This window comes from Solanum tuberosum, unplaced genomic scaffold, assembly GCF_000226075.1.
Source record: "Solanum tuberosum cultivar DM 1-3 516 R44 unplaced genomic scaffold, SolTub_3.0 scf00011, whole genome shotgun sequence".
Lineage (NCBI taxonomy): Eukaryota > Viridiplantae > Streptophyta > Magnoliopsida > Solanales > Solanaceae > Solanum > Solanum tuberosum.
Genome location: NW_006238938.1, coordinates 2,869,001 through 2,882,608, shown reverse-complemented (window position 1 = coordinate 2,882,608; position 13,608 = coordinate 2,869,001). Strand labels below are relative to the sequence as shown.

The window sequence follows — 13,608 nt, the reverse complement described above, 5'->3', positions numbered from 1 at the left end:
TTCCCTTTCTATCTTTTACCACAAAATCAAACTCTTGCAGCAACAATACCCATCTGATCAATCGTGGTTTTGCATCCTTTTTCGCCATCAAATACCTCAATGCAGAATGGTCAGTATGCACTATGACCTTAGTACCAAGCAAGTAGGAACGAAATTTTTCGAATGCAAAAACCACCGCAAGAAGTTCTTGTTCGGTTACAGTATAATTCTTCTGGGCCACATTTAGAGCTTTGCTAGCATAGTAAATAGGGTGAAGAATTTTCTCTCGCCTTTGACCCAATACTACACCAAGTGCCACTCCACTTGCATCGCACATTACCTCAAACGATTGTCCCCAATCCGTTGAAATAATGATTGGTGCTGTAACCAACTTCTTCTTCAACTCTCCAAATGCTCTAAGACAATCATCATCAAAATAGAATTTACAATCCTTCTCGAGTAGTTTGCACAATGGGTGTGCAATTTTAGAGTAGTCTTTGATGAACCTCCTATAAAAACCTGCGTGCCCAAGAAAACTTCTAACACCTTTTACAGAGATGGGTGGTGGAAGCTTTTCTATTACCTCGACTTTAGCTTTATCAACCTCAATACCTTTCTCTGAAATTCGATGACCCAACACTATACCTTCTTTCACCATGAAATGACACTTCTCCCAATTCAGTACCAAGTTGCAGTCTTCACACCTTTTAAGCACCTCGGCCAGATGATCTAGACAACGATCAAAAGACTCTCCTACAACTGAAAAATCATCCATGAACACTTCAATAGTGTCCTCCACCATATCAGAAAATATTGACATCATACATCTCTGGAAGGTCGCTGGAGCATTGCACAATCTGAATGGCATCCGTTTGAAAGCAAAAGTCCCATATGGGCAAGTGAAGGTGGTCTTTTCTTGGTCTTCTGGAGCTATAGAAATTTGATTGTAGCCCGAATACCCATCAAGAAAACACTACCAACCCTTGCCTGCAAGTCTATCCAACATCTGGTCCATGAATGACATAGGAAAGTGGTCTTTTTCTGTCCTAGCATTCAACTTCCGGTAATCCATGCAAACTCTCCATCCAGTGACAGGCCTCATTGGAACAAGCTCATTTCTTTCATTTGGAACCACAGTCATACCACCCTTTTTAGGTACACACTGCAAAGGACATACCCAATTACTATCTGAGATGGGATAAATAACTCCCGCATCCTGCCATTTGATGATCTCCTTTTTGACTACCTCTTGCATAGGTGGATTTAGTCTTCTCTGGTGCTCCACACTAGGCTTATGATCTGGCATGAGTTGGATTTTGTGAGAACAAATGTCGGGAGGGATCCCAATAATGTCTGCAACAGTCCTCACTCACGAAACCCCACCCACGGACCGTGGGTGTGTCCATGAGCCATGCTTTCCATTCGTGGATGGTTACTGGAACTTAGGAGGAACATGAGAGGTCCAACCTCGACCCACGACCCCCACCTACGGGGCGTGGGTCCATCTACAGATCGTGGGTGCCCATCTGTAGGTCAAGTTGTTTTTGACAGCTTTTTGGGCAGCCTCTTGGTCCTCTTCAAGGACCCTTGGTTGGTCCTTGGGGGGTCGTACCTTGACGTCTACACCCAAAAACACTTATTTTAAGCACCAGAGGTTATTTTACGACTCTTAGCTTTACATTAAACCTCAATTAGACTACTAGTTTACATTTTAGGCTCTAGCTTAGTCTTCTAGTCTTAGGGGGTGTAACACGTAGCTAGGTATAAAAACTATTATTTTGGACCAATTTTTGACAGAACCCGTGTACAAATAGTAGGTCTTCCTACGGTCCGTACATGCCAACCGTAAAAACCATATTATTAAGAACTATGATTTCTGGAGTACTGTGATGTTTGACTATTTGTGTTAACGTGCAATTTGAATTGTTCCTTATGTGCTTCATCATGTGGAGTGAGAACAATTTAGGTTGGGTTGTTTGACTATTGCAGGTTGTAGTGTAGAGGTTTGGATGGAGTGTTTGGAGTACTTGTGTTCAATAATACTTTACTTTGAGTGAATTGTGTACTTGCTAAGTACCATGTTGTTTGGTACTCATCCCTTGCTTCTACACTTGTGTAGGTTACAAACCTTAATCTTCGTGATTATCCTTCCTTTATACCTTTTCCAAGGCTTTACTGTGGAGACTTGAGAGATAGTTGTTTGTTATCTCAGAGGACCCTTTTGTTCCTTTATTATGTTCTTGTTCTACTCAAGAAATAGTGACAATGAGACTTATATTTTTCCTCATTCTATTGTACTACACTAGAGCCTTATACACGTGACAATCAGACTTTGAGGGATTTTACTTGGTTGGATGCGGTTTTCGTATTATTTTATGGTGTTAGACTTTTATTCTTGTGTTATTTCCATATTTGTCGTTATTATTTGAGTTTTAGGTTGACTTGTCTTCGTGCGATAAGACGAGTGCAATCACTTACATTTTTGAGTCGTGATAATAAGAGCTACCAGATAATCCCATGTGAAATCATCATTACTACCATTGTGGGAACGACATCCACTCCCAAAAAATAATACTCCAATCCCGAACCAACAATCCCAAGTCACCAAACGAAGCCCAATATCTCAACCATAAACCACAGGTCGTAGAAAGAGGGGGCAATGGATAAAAGGTCATCAAAGCTGAGTCATCGCGTAATCTAAGCATCATTCTATTAGACTCAAGTCTACGACATCAGTCTACAAGGAGCTAAGTCGTTCAAAACGACGCTAGAGATATTTTAAGGCCTATCAGTTCCAATATACGCAAGTCTATGTCAATCACTAGTCTAATCCTAGACTAAGGACACACATGCTCAAATCAATCAACAACAACAACTAAAGAACACCATAAGGTAAGGATGGTCACAAGCAATACAACCAACATGCAATCAATCCCGAAAAACCAGATAAGCAGCTAAAACATGCATTTTATGGAATTAAGCATGATCAATTAGGTATCACCCCAAATTCACACAAATAAATGTAAATTTACATGATCAAACTTAATCTAAGGAAAGGGAAGGCATATCCTAACTTAAGCTAGACCGCACACGCTTCAAAACTCTATTCTAGAGCTTTTCCTTTCCGAATGGCCTCCAAATACTCCAACGCTATCAAAAATAGAATCACAATGTTAATACGGTTATTTAGACACCAAAAATACATAAAACAAAGACAAACCTAAATTGGAGTCACAACAAAAAATGTAGGACCCATGCCAAAAATTTTAAAATTAACTTCGTTAAAAGGTTCTAATTAGATTCCTGAACTTGTGTCCCAAACTAGAACACAATTAGGGGCTCGAAATATCCCACAACCAATGCATGCATAATTTTCATCAATAAAAGGGGATTAAAGAGAGACAGAATCTCCTTCTAGGTGGAATTTACCTCAAATAGATGATCTCCAACAATCCTTGAATACTGGCGTGTACCCCTAAGCTCCCTAATAACTTCAGGCTTTGAATCACCTCAATCAGACTTCCAAAACTTCCACAATTCAAGTTTGAATATTTAAATTCAAAGTTAATTGGAGGTCTAGTCTTTCTTTAAAAGACTAGACAAAATGACCCATCGCGATTGCGACCTGGAGGGCCTGTGATCGAGTAGTTCCAAAAAAATGGTCTACGTGAATGCAATGAAGGCCATACGAATGCGGAGGGTAAAAATTCAGGGCACCACGATTGCGGCAAGAGGCTCGCAAACACGAAGGGTTAACTAAACCAGCCTTCACGAAGGTGGCCAAGCCTCGTGATTGCGGAAACCAAGAAACCCAGCCTACAAAATAGGTCCAAGGTCCTTGTGAATGTGAAGGATAAAATGGTCCTACACAAGTTGATGTATATCAGCGGTTTTAGTCTATGACAAAATCTCTGATGGGGTGCTCAGAATTCGTTCGAAACTTCATGCGTGTAAATAAACTATGCAACCCTACCAAATTCAACTTACCAGACTCAACAAAGTAGTCAAAACTTCCAATTGAGGTAATCTCGATAAAAAATGGATCCCACACCCAACCCCATTTTGAGCCAAATTCCATAAGGGGCTTAAAATTATCTCTGGAAGCCTTGGAATCCGTGTTGCTCCCAATTGCACATGCAAGTGTACGTTGTTGCGCAAGTAATATAGTGGTTCTTAAAAGAACCAGATTATCAAACCCAAAGGATTTGTCAATTAACTATTTTTACTAAATTATACTGGTCTAATTATTTATTTAAGAGTGCCAAAAGAAAAGGATACATGAATAAAATAATAAAATTACTTACAGTGATTTGGAAAATTCCAGGGTTGTGGCATGCGTAGGGTTTCATGTATCACATCTCATGCATGAAATAATTTAGGTTATCAAGTTACTGATTTACAGGGTTAATTGTATGAGTCAGGTCTCTCGACGCCTAGTCGCCTACTCCAATTAGGTGTCTAACTACATCGTTGAGCGCGGATAGACAGTCCTAATTGGCGAGAATTTATATTTCATCGTGTTTCATAACCAAACTAGTTGTTCGTTCGGGCGTCACTCCTAAACACAAATCAACTCAATGGAAGATCAAGATTTTTATATTCTTTGATCTATCTACCTTATCCTCTCTCGATTTTAAGAATAGACAAGAGATTTATTTCTATGGTGATCAAACATGAAATACTAAAACAAGAATATAAAAGTAACTTCAATGATAACCAAGAATTAATTCAAAACAATCGATGTTCAACAATTACCCACAACCACAACCCTAGAACAAGGGCCCTTAGCTACTAATGTCTAAGAAAATAAGAAGAAGAAAAGAACCTTAAAAAAAATTGACAGCTTTATAGTTTGATGCCCTATGATTGATCTCCCTCATAATTATTTCTATGGACTATTTATAGATGTAGGAAACCCTAAATAAAATAATTGAGTCCAAAACCAAATGGAGTAAGATTTTGTGTGAACTGTAACCGCCTCACAAATTACGCCTTTCGTTGATTGGCAAGTACTTTCAGAAGTTTCCACGTGGCAGACTTCAATTCCAATTCCAATTCGAATTTTTATTTCGACCAACATATATATTATTTTATAAAGGTTAATCCATTAAGTTGTCCGCTTGATTTCCTTCTTCAACCTTTCATCTTGAATTCGTTTTAGCTCCGAACTCCTTCAACTTTACACCAATTTACTCCTACAAATAAAATACACTATTAAGCACATTCCATAAAATTCATGCTAAAAAAGGAAAAATATAAATAATAAATGCGAGGCAAATAATGATTAAAAATGTGTATTTTTGGCCTCACATCAATCCGCATGAAAGGTTGTTCTAGACAACTGTACGTTACAGAGTTAACAGAACTGAGAAAATTGAATTATGAGGCTGTCTTCATGAACTTTTGACCAAATTGAGCCATTCAAGTTTTAAAAACTCCAAAACACAGAAACTTGCATTAAAAGCAAATGAACGACCAAGTGACCAAATTGTCAGTCCCAGCATGTCATAAATGACTTGGGGTCGAGATAGGAACGCTCTAAATAAAAAAAGAAAGTATTTACACTGAAATGACTTGGAGGGTCACTTTTTACTTCAAATCCATCAAAATTAGTTTTTTTTCTCAATAAATGTCTACATTCGTGAGAACTAGGCCTAAAACCCCTTCAATTAGCATTAAAATATGATAATAATTCATGGATTTGAGTCTAATGAATCAATAAAATATCAACTCATCAAGAGGCAAAAAAATTGATGAAGAAGATGTAGAGCCTAACCCTTCAAAATCGTCAAATGCTATAAGACTAGAGCCTATCCCTCTCAAATTCTTAAATATTGTTATAGTTGAGGATTTGCCCTTGACACCTTCACAATCTAGCCATGACAGAGCATTAAGTTTCTTGGACAATTCATTTTTAGAAATCATTTGTACACTCTATGTTTGATTAATCTTTAAGTCATCTTGATTTTGAGAATTTTGGTTTTGAAGTTAAGGGTGACATATCCTAAAGGCCAAGAGGCGTTTTAGTGTTTAAGTCTACAATTGTACAAAGACAGAGACATTTTTTAATAATGATAGAGGTTTGACTAAACCAAATTACTTTTATACACCAAAAGGTCTTTCACAGAAGGGTAATGCATTTGTTAGTGAAAGAATAATATTGAAGCAATTAAGAGTTATTTTTCTTTAAATAATGATAAGACACAATAATGACAAGTTTAGTAATAGTGGTAGTACATTTTCTTATGAAGATCATTTTTTGTTGCATTTCTTTTTTTTTGAGATTAGGATGTTATGGACAAATTATTTTATTTTATTTTTGTAATTGAATGTCAAAAATTAGTGAAATAAATGCTTAGATATGTAATGAATAACTTTATGTTATTTTATGTGTTCGAATTAACTTTTTGTCAATATATTTGACATGTTAAGATTCATTTTTGTCAATATTTGTTCTTTTAGCTATTTATTCAAGTTCTATTTTGAGATTTATTAATGTGTGTATATTCATTAAGAAATCATAAGGAAACTCAATTCATAATCTAAAAAAAATAATATGAAAGTTTATACAAATCCTAAGTCTAAGCAATAACATTAAAATAGTTTCACAACATTATATGAGAGATTACCACAGTCACTACAAAACCACAACAAAATAACAACCATTAGTTCATCAATTACTACTCATACATATAACTTCTTCAACTACTATTTGATGAGTCCACGATTTGGACTTATTTAGGGATTTATTTGGATAGATTGTGTGTCCTCAAATGCTTGTTTTGTGCCAATAATTGATGTAAAATCCTTGATTTCCAGGTATATGGATTGAAGAATGAAGCATGGACACTATTGTTATAAAAGGAACAAAGCAGCTGAAAGAACGAAGAAAAGAGGGCCTGGTGATCGCCGAGTCCATTGGGTGAGTCACTGAATGGCCACAATCTCACCTAAAGTTTCAGTGTGCCAAGTCTTGAAGGAAAAAATCAATTTGGTGAGAGAAAGGAGTCGTCGGTGTGTCGCCGAGTGGTTCTGCGATGCAGTGTTGGATCGCCCAAAGTTACAGAACTGGAGGATGTTGTAGGCCAAAGCAAAGAGGTGAGGGAACTGACCAAAGGGTGGATCACCAAGTGGATCGGCGATCCCGATTTACTGGGCTGAATGGTCCTTCGCAGCATATTTTTGGCGACTATAAATGCATTTTCAAATATTAAGTTTAGAATGGATTTTTTATCTAGGAATCAAATTTTATTCTGAACATTCATTAGAGTAATTTTTGTAGTTTTGAACTTTGAGTTTTTGAGACAACGTTTTCTTAGCTTTGAAGAATTGAAGTTTTCCATTTTTGAGAAATTGGAAGTGGGTCTTCGAAATTCTTCAACTTGGACATTTGTAAAGATGAAATTAATCTTACCCAGTTGATGGAAACACAATTTGGTAACGATTTCTATCTTTTTATGATGTCTAGCTAAAACCCCAATTCTTGGGGTGTGATTATGGGTTTGATTTTAGCTTGTGGGTATTGCTAATTGTTAGTTTAAATGCTGTTTAGAAGTGATTTTCATTCAGTAATTGTGGTTTAATTTAATGGGTTGTAGTTGCAAATGCAATTCTACCTTCGTGTTTTTGGTTTGCTCGAGAGAGAGGGGTTTTAAAACCAAGATTACTGAATTGATGGTCTGTGGGTATTGGGTTGTCATGGGTTCAACTCGAGAGAGTGAATCCTAAACCCTTTTCCACACATTCAGCTCGAGAGAGTGAATGGACTAAAGCAAATGTTGTTCTTATTTTCTTGCTTGTTGGTGTTCGAGAGAAAGTTTATCCCCACTAAAGTCTAGCTTAGTCATTGATTTACAACTATTTAGTAACAGTTGCAATCACCCATTTGTCTACCTTAGCCTATAATCCAATCACATCCCAAGAGCCCCGTCTGATTATTGTTAAATTCGTGTTATTTGCTGTTGTTGTAGTTGATAGTTAAAAGCAAAACACCCTTATTTGACATTCGTGTCACCCCTAATCTGAATTATGTTTTTACTTGTAAATGTCTATTCCTATGATTGACTTGAGCATATTCATACTTTACTCTTGAATCTTAAACATGTACCACTCCCTGTGGGATTCAACCCCAACTCATTTAGTTGGGTTATTATACTGATTAGATAAAGTGTCGTTGAAACATTAATCAAAATGGCACCGCTGCCGGGGAGTGGTGTTGGTTAAGATTCTTTAGTTAAGTTGAATTTTGTTCTTGTTAGTTATAGTTGAATCTACTTACTTTTAGTTTTAGTTTTCTTATTTATGTTTGAAACAGAAAGTATGAGTGTAAACGGAAGCAATGGTAGCCAAGTAGGCCACCAAGATGACACTGACAACCTCAACGATGTCAACGAGCCTAATGCTAATGACCCCCATCTTAATGGGTGGAATTGGTGTCATTCGCTTGCCTCCGGTGGAAGGGAACGTTGTGTTCCATATTACAAGCATGATGGTGCAACTTTTGCAATTGAAAGGTTTATTCAGTGGGCTTGCTCATGAGGATCCCCATGAGCATATTATAAACTTTGTGGATGTTTGCGAACAGTTCTCTTTCAAGAAAATATCCCAAGAGTCGGTCCAGTTGAGGTTGTTCCCGTTTTCATTAATGGGAGAAGCTTGAAAGTGGCTGGCTGAATTGCCATGAGAATCAATCACTTCGTGGGAAGAGCTTGTCACTGCATTTCAAGTGCGATTTTTCCCTCCTTCGAAGATGATGACTCTTCGGGACAACATTCAAAGCTTTAAGCATTTGGAAGGTGAGCCAATTAATGAGACTTGGCTGCGAATTAAGAAGTTGGTGCTACAATGCCCAACCCATGGTTTACCCAACAACGTTTTGCTGCAGTATTTTTATCGGAGTCTTGATTCGGAAAATAAAGGTGTTGCTGACCAACTTTCTCCTAGAGGTTTGATGCAACAACCTTATGTGATAGCAGCTCAGCTCTTGGATGGCATGACCATGACCAATCAGGCTTGGTACACCCGCGAAGATCAGGTCTCCCCTCTCACGTTTAAATTAACCAAAAAACAGCTTGAGAAAGACCAAGAGAGGGATCACAACATGGCCAAGATCATGACACAACTTGACATTTTGTCCAAAAATGTCATGGGAGCTGGTGCTCGAAGTGTCAAGGTGTCGAGTGTGTTAATCCCGATGAGGCCAAGTTTGAGGCTTTGTACAAGGAAGAGGTGAATTTCCTAGCCAACCAAGGTGGTGGTTATCATTCAAACTACCAGAGGTAGGGTGGCAACCAAGGTTGGAACAGGGATAAAGGTTGGAACATCGTGATAGAGAGTGGAGGGATCGTAACCCCACTTGGAAAGAGAGATACGGGGGGAATGATAGATATGTTCCTCCCCATGAGCGCCAAAAGCCAAATGATTCCAAGGGTGGTCGGTCAGAGGATATGCTTTCTCGTATCCTCAACAAAGTTGAGAGGTCGGACAAGATTTTGAAAGAAATGAAAGAAGATGTGTCGACCCTTTGCCAGGCGGTTACCTCCCATTTCGTCTCGATCAAGTAGTTGGAGACCTGAATGGGTCATATCTTGTCTCATTTAAACCCGAGACAAAAAGGGGGGTTGCCTAGTGATATTATGGCCAACCCCAAGAATGAAGTTTGAGCGTGGACTTGCGTCGTGCCGTGACGTTAACTAAAGCGCTGCTTGGGAGGCAACCCAAGTTTTATTTGCTTTCTTTTTAAGTTTGAAATAATAGTGTGTTGATTGTGCAGGTCAAAGTATGGAGGGTGTTTGAAAAGTGCAGGTTCGTGAGCTAAAAGTCCAGTCGGCAACTCACCGAATAGGTTGGCAGGCTCGACTTGGACCGTTGTTGGACTCAAGACATTTTGAAACTGGAATCTGTAAAACTCGGCGAGCCCAAAAGCTGATTGGCGAATCGCCGACCAGGTCAAGGATCACGATTTAGTCCGTCGTTTGGATCCCCACATTAACTGGAGGTCCTATAAAACTTGGCGAGGTAAATGCCCACTCGGCATGTCGCCGAGTGGGTCGGCGAGCTAAACTTATGTCGCTGAATGGGCTAGAACTGGACATTATTCAAAGGCCAAAGGTTTAAACTTTCAAACTCTTTCACTTTCCCTCACTTTTAAACTTCTCAAACTCACACCCGCACAATATTTTCCATATTTTTGCATTTTGTATCTCATTTTAGTCATCATCTGTGTGTTCGGAGTTGGATTCTTTGCCGCCTAGCTTTACAGCTTCCCGTATTTGGCTTCTAAGGTTGGTTTTCTGAACCCCTAATTTATAGTAGTGATTTTTAATCATTTGCAAGTGCTTTTATCTTAGTTTTGTGTGTTGGGCCTCTCTGAGATCTTTGTTTTATTCTTGTGTGCTTGAATGCCTATTTTAATTCGAATATCATGCCTATAATGCCTTTAATGTTAAATTCCCAAACTTTTCGTGCTTAAAAGTGATTAAAACTGTTGGGTGTTGCTTAAATGTTGTTGGGTCTAGTCAGGTGAAGTCTAAGTAACTCACATTTGTGCCAAATGACGTAATTTGCCCAATGATGGAGCGGATGACGTCATTCTTAAGGGCAAAAGTCGCCTAATGGCCAAATTTGGCCAAATCGGGAGAAGTCTGAGTATCCTGGGGGCATGGGTGTAATGGGTCTTAGTTTAATTGAAAAAGTCCATGGTTTGATTTTTTTTTCGGGGGATGCGGGGTTGAATTAATAAGTTGGGGTTGAAAGTAGGTACGTTGGGTCGTTTGGCGAGTTGGGTTAAGCTCGCCGAACCACTTGGCGATTCTCTGAATCCCATTATCCCCTTTAATTTCATGCTAAATCTTGAGTTTGGTTTTGTAACTTTTGGCGAGAAGCCTTAGATCGCCGAGTGCAATTGGCGACTCGCCGAAAGTCCTTCTTGATCGCCCTTTCTGCTCCCCTAACCCCTAAAATGCACTGTAACATTTGGCGGGATAGTCCAAGCTCACCGAATTCTGTCGACAATTCACCGAAAGGCCTTTTCCATTGTCGGCATGCCTTTTTTCTGAGAAAATTTTGAGCCAATCCTTTCAGTGAACCCGATCTGGCTCGCCAAAGTGATTCAGTGACTCACCGATCGGATCGGCGAGTCTGTCTGCAATCATTTTTCTGTGCATTTTCTTGAACTATTTTTAACTTTCCTCGATGTTTTTGCAGATATGGATAGAATTAACCTTGACATGCCGCCTCTTAAAAGAGCACGGGGTATAACTATAAATGAAGGAGGAACCAATCCTCCTAAAAAGGGAAGAACAGAGCCTCACACATGAGGCAAGGGCAAAGGCAAGAAGCCAGTTGCTAAGGTTCCGGAGCACTACTTCGGCAGGGAGAGAGATTCCATCGACTCCTAGGCCATACTATTTGAGCCGGAGGATGACCAGCCACTACAATCCCGGCGGACAGAGCTTTGTGCTAGATCTCGTCCCAACTCATCTAGAGTCCCAGCAGCTACCACTCCTTCTCTAGCAGATACAATGCCAGCTCTGACACTTCCTGTAGCTCCAGTACCACCAGTGGTTCCTCCTCCCCGGCTACTCAACAGACTAAAAGTTGATGGGTTGCAGACTATTCATGAGGAGAAGCTACTATCTACAGAGGGCCTAGAGGGTAAATACTCCAATGTAAAGGACATGCTCCAGTACCATCGATTTGAGAAGTTCACCAGACCCTGAGGCCCCTATATTCCTTCATGGGTCCGGGAGTTCTATACAACATACGGTGACTTGGTACCCAAGGGCAAGAAGAAGGCCAATGCCTTCAGACAAGTAGGGTCCATCATGGTACGGGGGACAGTAGTGCACTGTAGCTGTGATCACATTAACGCGGTATTTGACAGAGGGTCAGACTTTGGCTACCCCAATCTGGCTACCACTACATTATCTTTGGATGGGCTCAAGGGTTGGTTGGCTCCCCTCATCTCTGACACCACTTCGAGGTGGATCGAGGTAGGAGTCCCGATCAAGAAGAAGGACTTGAGTGTAGCTGCGCGCTATTGGCTTGGATTCATCAGCAACTCCATTATGTCATCCCAAAATGAGTCCATTCTCCACCATCCTAAGGCGGTCTGCCTCGGGTCGATTATGTCTAAGAAGAGCATTGACATGGGTCTTATCATAGAGTAGGAGCTGGCCATGAGGCCCAAGCAGAGACATACGTCCCTTCCCTTCCCAGTGCTGATTACAGAGTTGTGTTGGCGTGCTGGAGTCCCCCGAGATGCGACTAGAGATATTGAGGTTATTCCTTCATCCTCCACCGACATCCGACGTATAGAGGCCGAGTACATTCGAGATGAGGCTGATAGGAAGAGAGCAGCTCTGGTGGATACATCTCCAGAGGTGGAAGTTGACTCTATACCTGCAGAGGTATCTTTGCCTACTTCGGCCTCCGAGCCTTCAAGTACTTCTTTCTCCCAGATTCTTGGTGCTTCTACTGTAGCCCAGCCCACCAAGATAACTCAGGCCATGCTCCTGAAGATGGGGCACTTAGCCTATTCGGCTGATGTGAGGGCTACTACTTTGGAGGTTGTTGTGCCATAGATGATTGAGGCTGCTATTTTAGCTGCATTGACCCCCCTACGGGCTTCTATGAATCATTTCAATGTGAGAGTCATGGCTTGTGAGAGTAGATAGTGGGAGTCTTCTGAGGTTACAACTATGAAAGCCGAAGTGGCAGATCTGCAGAAGGATGTAGACTATCTCAAGTTTACAGACTTCATTTCACTATTAGAGGCAGCGGATGATGTAGATACCCCAGAGACTTTTGTGATTCCTCTGGACACCACCGGAGACGTACATAGGGATGGCATAGTAGCTGATGAGTCGGAGGCAAAGATCGACGAGGAGCAAATAGAGGTGCAGGAGGAGATCATATATGGAGACCTACTAGATCTAGATGAGACAATTGTACAGTCGGTGATCCATACATTGCTGACAGAGACGTCCATGGAAGCTCCTAGTGGATCCAGTACTGTTGATGTGACCCCGGGCACTGAGGCCCAAGATCAAAGTGATGCACCGAGCACTGATGCCCAGACAGATGGAGCGACTGTTTAGACAAGATTTCTCTTTAGCTTTCTCTTTGTCATCTTTTATTGACTTTTTGGATACTTTATTGCATTTGAGGACAAATTGCTTTTGTTTGTGCTGGGGTGAGGTAATGCCATACCTACCTTTTGTTTTGATGTTCTGTATATTTTGGGTTTTTGAGCTATATATTGTGTTTTGATACTGCTTTTGTGGATATTTGAGCTGGTGGCTCCTTGTTTTAATTGTAAATGATTTTTGGACCCTTTCAAAAAAAATTGTGCCACCTCTTGATTGTGTTTGAATGTGGTTGTTTTCTTGCAAATTTGAGTATCGGTTTTGATCAATACCGATGACTTGAATAGTGCAAATAATCGAACAAAAATGAATGTGCAGCTACGATGAGGCTAAATGAAGTTGCATAGACAATATGTGAACTTTTTGCATCTCGTTGTGACTAGCTGGTTATCGAATGAGTCTCTTGTGATGAACATTGCACACTAGCGAAAGTGTGGAGTCTTGTTTGACTTTGGTGTCAATGCCTTGTGTGATGAGCTTA

General features: G+C 40.1%; 1 pseudogene; it reads right to left on the bottom strand.

Annotated features, from left to right (window-relative positions):
- Positions 1-64: 64 nt before the first annotated feature.
- LOC107062744 (uncharacterized) overlaps positions 65-13,608 on the bottom strand; it is a 137,709-nt pseudogene continuing 124,165 nt past the window's right edge.